The sequence below is a fragment of the Bison bison genome, unplaced genomic scaffold (assembly GCF_000754665.1).
Source record: "Bison bison bison isolate TAMUID 2011002044 unplaced genomic scaffold, Bison_UMD1.0 scf7180017864464, whole genome shotgun sequence".
Classification (NCBI taxonomy): domain Eukaryota; kingdom Metazoa; phylum Chordata; class Mammalia; order Artiodactyla; family Bovidae; genus Bison; species Bison bison.
The window spans coordinates 2,420,718-2,428,034 of NW_011495025.1; the positions used below are offsets into that span (position 1 = coordinate 2,420,718).

At 39.8% G+C, this 7,317-nt stretch overlaps 1 pseudogene; it reads right to left on the reverse strand.

Annotated features, from left to right (window-relative positions):
- Positions 1–5,372: 5,372 nt before the first annotated feature.
- The window catches only part of LOC105003199, a 15,028-nt pseudogene continuing 13,083 nt past the window's right edge, over positions 5,373–7,317 (reverse strand).

Consider the following 7,317-nt stretch of genomic DNA (forward strand, 5'->3'; position numbering starts at 1 on the left):
CTTTCTTCATGTGTTATCAGGGGACACCATTTGGCCTGTGGTAGTGAAGTACTTTTATCCTTTTTAACCAGAGTTGAACCTGTGGAGGCCTAGTGAGAAACTAAGGCTCTCACTCCAACCTACAGAACCTTCCCCTCAGGCATCATTGGAGGCCAAGTGGAGAATCTGAGCTTCAGTCCAGCTTTGGTCATGACAAGCAAGGCCTCCCACCCAAGCCAGAACAATGTCTGAGGAATATGTCAGTCAGTTCAGTCGCTCAGTCATGTCTGAATCTTTGCAACCCCATGAATCACAGCATGCCAGGCCTCCCTGTCCATCACCAACTCCCGGAGTTCATCCAAACTCATGTCCGTTGAGTCAGTGATGCCATCCAGCCATCTCATCCTCTGTCGTCCCCTTCTCCTCCTGCCCCCAATCCCTCTCAGCATCAGAGTCTTTTCTAATGAGTCAACTGTTCACATGAGGTGGCCAAAGTATTGGAGTTTCAGCTTCAACATCAGTCCTTTCAATGAACACCCAGGACTGATCTCCTTTAAGATGAACTGGCTGGATCTCCTTGCAGTCCATGGGACTCTCAAGAGTCTTCTCCAACACCACAGTTCAAAAGCATCAATTCTTTGGGGCTCAGCTTTCTTCACAGTCCAGCTCACACATCCATACATGACCACTGGAAAAACCATAGCCTTGACTAGACGGACCTTTGTTGGCAAAGTAATGTCCCTGCTTTTCAATATGCTATCTAGGTTGGTCATAACTTTCCTTCCAAGAAGTAAGCACCTTTTAATTTCATGGCTGCAGTCACCATCTGCAGTGATTTTGGAGCCCCCCCAAAATAAAGTCTGACACTGTTTCCACTGTTTCCCCATGTATTGCCCATGAAGTGATGGGACCAGATGCCATGATCTTCGTTTTCTGAATGTTGAGCTTTACGCCAACTTTTTCACTCTCCTCTTTCACTCTCATCAAGAGGCTTTTTAGTTCCTCTTCACTTTCTGCCATAAGGGTGGTGTCATCTGCATATCTGAGGTTATTGATATTTCTTCTGGCAGGTTTAAAATTAGATCCAGCCTGATCGGGCGCCACCTGCCGGGGTCCAGCCCCAGCTGATCCAGGGTATTCGAAGCGGGGACAGCGTCGGCCACCTATTAATTTAAATATTTTATCAAAGATATAAAGAGTAATAGGATGAGGATAGCTCAGTAGGAAAATTCAGTGGAGAAAAGAGGCTGAGTAGCTTGGTTTATGCGGGAGACCAATAAAACTTCAAGACAAGAAGTTTGTACCACTTGCGTAGGCCGCAGGCGTCCTTCCGTTCTCCCGAAGGAGAGGAGACACTGAGGCCTCCCTGGTCGGATCTTAGAAGCCCAGGCATAATTAACAAGCATGGCGGGTTCCGCGCTCCAGATGGAGACTCAGCCAGAATTTGAGAGAGAGAGTGACACGGGGAGACCAAGTTTCGGTGAACAAGGCCCGCACTTCATTTTCCAAAGTAGTCTTTATACCTTAAATTGTGCATAGAGGATAATGGGGGAAGGGGTGGAGTCATGCAAGGACAGCAGCTCCTGGTCCTAATCGAAGCCAGGCTTTCAAACTTATCATATGCAAAAGTTCAGGTGAATTACATCATCTTCTGGCCAGGAGGCCTGTTAACATTTTAAGAAACTTATCTTTCTCTAAAGGTGATTATTCCAAAGTCAGGCACCAGCCTCCAAAAAAGCATTGGACAAAGCTGCATTCCTATAGGGCAAAGATGAGGTGGGCTCAATCAAGAAAAGAATTAACTCAAGGATCCAAGGTTACAAACATTGAGGCTACTACTTACATTTCTATACACCCATTATATCAATCAATACACTGCCAAGGACACAGTAGGTAAGGAGTATGGAGACTTAGCAGCAAACATTGGCCCAATAAGTGAAAAACCCTTCACCAATACAATTTCTAATCCATCTTTTAACTACTCAAAGGAATCTGTGTTTAGACAGTTTAGAACATCTCTGCCTCTCACAGTTGGGAGGCTCTGAACAATCACATGTGGCCGGAAAAACCTATTCAGGCAGGCTAGAGGATTTCCAAAGGAATTTGTAGGTTAAACACTGTCACACCCAGGAATTATTAACTGGAGCTGTAAGCTAACTCTTGTTTCAGAGAGAGGTAGTGGGGGACAGCCCCCTGTAAAGTCAGAGGTGTAGGTGAAAGCACAAAGCAGAAAGTAGGAAGACTCTGGTTTTGGGGGTAGATACTCGCGAATTTCCAGGGGAACTCCTGAGGCTCGATCCCGCCTTTGCGTATGCCGAGCCTCCTTCCTCATGACCTTTGTCATGGGAGGAGTTCCTCACGCTGGCTCCCGGCAGTGATAGAATTCCAGTTGAGCTATTCCAGATCCTGAAAGATGATGCTGTGGAAAGTGCTGCACTCAATATGCAATATGCAATATGCACTCAATATGCAATATGCCAGCTCCCAGCAAATGCCCCCAAATTTTTATGTTTCAATCAAAATAAATGTGTCATACCAAGAACTAGGAAGGTCTCAAACTCAATGGAAGAAGACAATCATTAAAGCTAACACCAAGATCATAGAGATGTTGAAATTATCTGACAAAGATTTTTAAGTAGCCATCATAGGAATGATTCAAGGAACAATTACAAATATATTTATTGAAGTAAAATAGATTCTGTAAAAAATTCCAATAACAACAGAATTCCCTATGCATGTTGATATGTAGCATAATGTATGGGTAAAATAATTATTTGATCAATTCAGTGGAAAAGTTGTGAAAACCTGAAAGTCGGTCGAAAGGCCAAACTTTGAAGGAGATTTAAGCAGATTGTAGAACACTGATACTGTGTAAAAGTGCAACCCTCTAAAAGGAATGAGGCAATTTTATTTAAATTAAAAGAATTTTACCATATGAGTAAATTAAGTATAATGCAGAAAACTGTATAGAATGAAAAGTAAATATATATCTCTAAAGTATAATCATTTAAACATAGTTTTAAAATATATTTGGGTTCCCCAGGTTGTCTTGGTGGTGAAGAATCCACCTGCCCATGCAGGTGACACAAGATATGTGGGTTCAATCCCTAGGTCAGGAAGATTCCCTGGAGGAGGGAATGGCAACCCAGTCCAGTAGTCTTGCCTAGAAAATCCCGTGGACAGAGGATCCTAGTGGGCTACTGTCTATGGGGTTGCAAAGAGTCAGATGTGACTGAACACATATACATATACACATGTACACACGTGTCAGTTACAACTATATTTTACTTCCCTTGTGACTCAGCTGCCTGCAATGCGGGAGCCCTGGTTTCAATTCCTGGGTTGGGAAGATCCCCTGGAAAAGGGAAAGGCTACCCACTCCAGTATTCTGGCCTAGAGAATTCCATGGACTGTATAGTCCATGAGGTCACAAAGAGTAGGACATGACTGAGAGACTCTCACTTTCACCTTAAGATATATAGAGATAATGACTTAAAAATAGCTATACACATAAATACCTATTCAAACTTAAAACAGTTCTAGGGGAGTGTATAAGACACTGACACTAGTGGCTGTAGGGGTGCAGTGAGTATATGTGTGGGCGAGAAAAGGGAGTATTTATAGATCCATGGTCTATCTTCAGTTGCAAATCTTCATTGGAATGTGAGTGGTATGGGCCATTAACATGATTGTTCTGTACTGATGTCCACTGATGTTTCTGCTGTTTTAGGAGAATAATTATGTTTGTTGCTGATGTTTGTGAGCTCTGCTTAGCCTCCAGTAATTTTAGTCTCCCTTTTAATTGTCCCAAGTCTCTTCCAGACCTATTCTTGTTGGACAAGCATCTCTCCACCTCCCCTCAAGATGTTGCAAGCACACGTCCCAACATCAATCTGGACATGGCACTGTACGAACACAATTTCTTCTCCTTTGCCCTAGGAAGCAGGATTCCCTAAATGTAACAGAATGATTCTACATCTCCTATTTCCTGGTCTATGACCTCAACTGTTGGAATATTCAGGCTAACTGAATCTCATCTCCTGTCTGTCTTCTTTTCTGTCTCTCTTTGAGGTATCTCCCTGGAAGCAACTACATCAGTCTCAGAAAGATTTTATTCTTGTAGATTGAGCATATCCCTTACTCATCATTTTATAAGGCAGGGTTCTCCAGAGAAACAAAACTAACAAGCTGTGTGTATATATATAGAGAGACACATTTATTTTAAGGAACTGGCTCACACAATCATGGAGGGATAATTCCAAATTCTACAGGGTATATTGGTGGGCTGGAGACCCAGGGAAGTGTTGCAATTCAAATTCAAAAGCAGTCTGCTGGCAGGATTCCTTCTTACTTTGCAGGATCTCAGTCTTTCTTTCACTGAGGCCTTCAACTAATGGGATGGGCTCATCCATATTTGCTTTACTCAGGATCTACTGATTTAAATTTTAATATCATCCAAAAAAACACCTTCACAGAAACATCCAGAATAATGTTTGGCCAAATATCTGGACAGCTTGGCCTGGCTAAGTTAACACATATGATTGACTGTCACACTTGAATCTTTAATTCTTCCTTGTGTAACATGATTCTATGGGAAACCTTCTAAATTTCATCACAAATGTGTGTGTTCAGCAAGTGATAGAATTTATAAAGACCATTTATGTTTTAAAACAAAGATAGGTTTTTGATAATTTCAGTATGGAACTAGCAAATTTGTGGGAAGCAACACTGAAATATTATTTAGGGAGAATGATAAATAAATCAGCTTAATATTTTCAAAATATTATTCATTTTTAGAAGCATACAGATACGTAAAAGTGAATAATAACCAAAATATGTTGAGATTCTGTCTTCTCTCTGAACCTTATGGTTTTCCTATTTTAAAAACTTTTTGATGGGAACATATGGTTGATTTTATAAAGAAAAATAATATGAAATTAAAATATGTATTTCTAAAATAAATAAATAAATAAAATATGTATTTCTGATACAAAGTACATTAGGAGCTTTTGAAAATATAATTGAACATCTATTTGAAAATTTTAAACAAAAGAGAATTTATTCTACAAATTGTTCTATTTGGAGTTTCACCAAGTTACATAGTTATGGGACCTCTGAACTAGATAATGTGATTGATGAATTAATACCTAATAACATCTTCTTCGAGTAGAAGAAAAAATAATCTCCCTGACATGCAAACTCATCAATGCTACTGGTCACTTTTGCATACTTCCACTTGTCCCTTATAATGAATTTTCTGCTTGGAGATTTTTTTTCCCACAATAGAGACTGAAAAGCAGGTGATATATATTAGACATTGGAACTTGGTTATGGCAGAGGCATTTATTTTATGATCCTTATAGCAGAAGTGGCTAGGAAGTGATAGTCCAAGGTCAAGCTTCAGTCTTCTCTGAAAAGTAAACAATGAATCTTTTTGAGCATTTTGACAGGGAAACAATTGTTTCCAGCTGAAAGGACATAAGTGTGGGATGTGTACATTATAGTGCACATGTCAAAATTCAGAAATGATAGTGGCTTTACCTCTAACATAAGTAGCCCTGTACTGATGGTTCAGGGTATTTTAACTGAAATCATCAGAATGCACTGTTCCTCTCCTTTTTTCTTGTGGGAAGACTTGTGGCAATAAGTCTTTTGGCAATAAGAAGTCTTTTTGCTCAGTCTATTCTGAAGGAAGAGTCACTCTCTAAAGATTGATTGACACAAGTCAGCGTGTAAAATTTAAGTTTTTGACTTTATATTTTCTACAAAATGCAAACTGTTTTACCTAATAAACAATCTAGTTCCAAAAGCATGAGAGGATTTTTGTATATTCAGATCTTGATACAATGTTTGATATACAGTATGTGTGCTTAGTCGCTCAGTCGTGTCTGACTCTTTGCAACCTGATGGACTGTATCCCACCAGGCTCCTCTGTCCATGGAATTTTCCAGACACAAATACTGGCTTGGGTTGCCAGTATTGCCAGTATTTCCTACTCCAGGAGAATCTTCCTGACCCAGGGATCAAACCAGAGTCTCTTGAGTCTCCTGCATTGGCAGGCAGATTCTTTACCACTGTGCCACCTAGGAAGCCCCTTGACCTAGGGTAGGTTTCCAAAAATATTCATTCAATTGAGCTGAATTTGTGTGTTTTGTTCAAAAGTAAATTAGATTATCCTGTTTATAACTTTCAAAAAGAACATAAAATATATGTGATTAAATATAAAGCAGGAACAATGAAAACGGTTTGATATTCTGTGTGGTATTTATTCATTCTAATATGTGAAACTGGAGAACGAAATGTTAAAAGTTTCAAAAAACTTACGAAAGCTTTTAGAGCCTAAAAGACTATCCTAGTGCAGGCAAAAAATCTCAAAGTGAAGGCAACAATAATGCATAGAATTAAAGGAGTAATTAGCAATAAAGAGCTTTCACTGGACACACAAGTAAAACAAATTAAACAACAACAACCTCCTAAGATTCAAAGTTTTCTTGGCCCAAATATCTCATTTTTTTTTATTTTTCACTTTAACAGATGTCCCTTTCATCAAAGCCTTCTTAAATACATTGGCTTTGTGCATGTGAACTAATTCTACAAAATACAAATGACCTAAATATCATTTTCTTTCATTAAATTATATATTATTTGGCACAGGTGAATACTATCCTGGAGACAGTATTTGAAGAGAAGGAAATGGCAACCCACTCCAGTGTTCTTGCCTGGAGAATCCCAAGGACGAGGGGAGCCTGGTGGGCTACCGTCTATGGGGTCGCACAAAGTCGGACACGACTGAAGCAACTTAGCAGCAGCAAATACTATCCAAATTATTCTCAGAGATTCAGAAACATAATATAATAAAAATATATTTATATTAGATGGCTAAGGCAGTAAATGAGGTTGAGATGTTTGAACGGTGTCACTGATTCAGTGGACATGAATTTGGGCAAACTCTGGGAGGTAGTAAGGTACAGGGAGGCCTGGCATGCTGCAGTCCATGCAGTTACAAAGAGTCAGACACAACTTGATGACCTAACAACAAGGCAGTAAAATTCATGAAAAGTCACTTTTCAAATAGGGTTTATGAACCCAATGTGGCCTTTTATGTTCCTAGATTTGATAGGTTGTCCATAAACACTCTAATTTATGAATTTTAATGAATGCTTATAAGCTTAGGTCAATGAATATTTCATGAATCTTCACTAATGATTCATAAGAATTTCACTTGAAAGTGAAAGTGAAGTCACTCAGTCCTGTCCCACTCTTCCCAACCCCATGGACTGCAGCCTACCAGGCTCCTCCGTCCATGGGATTTTCTAGGCAAGAGTACTGGAGTGGGGT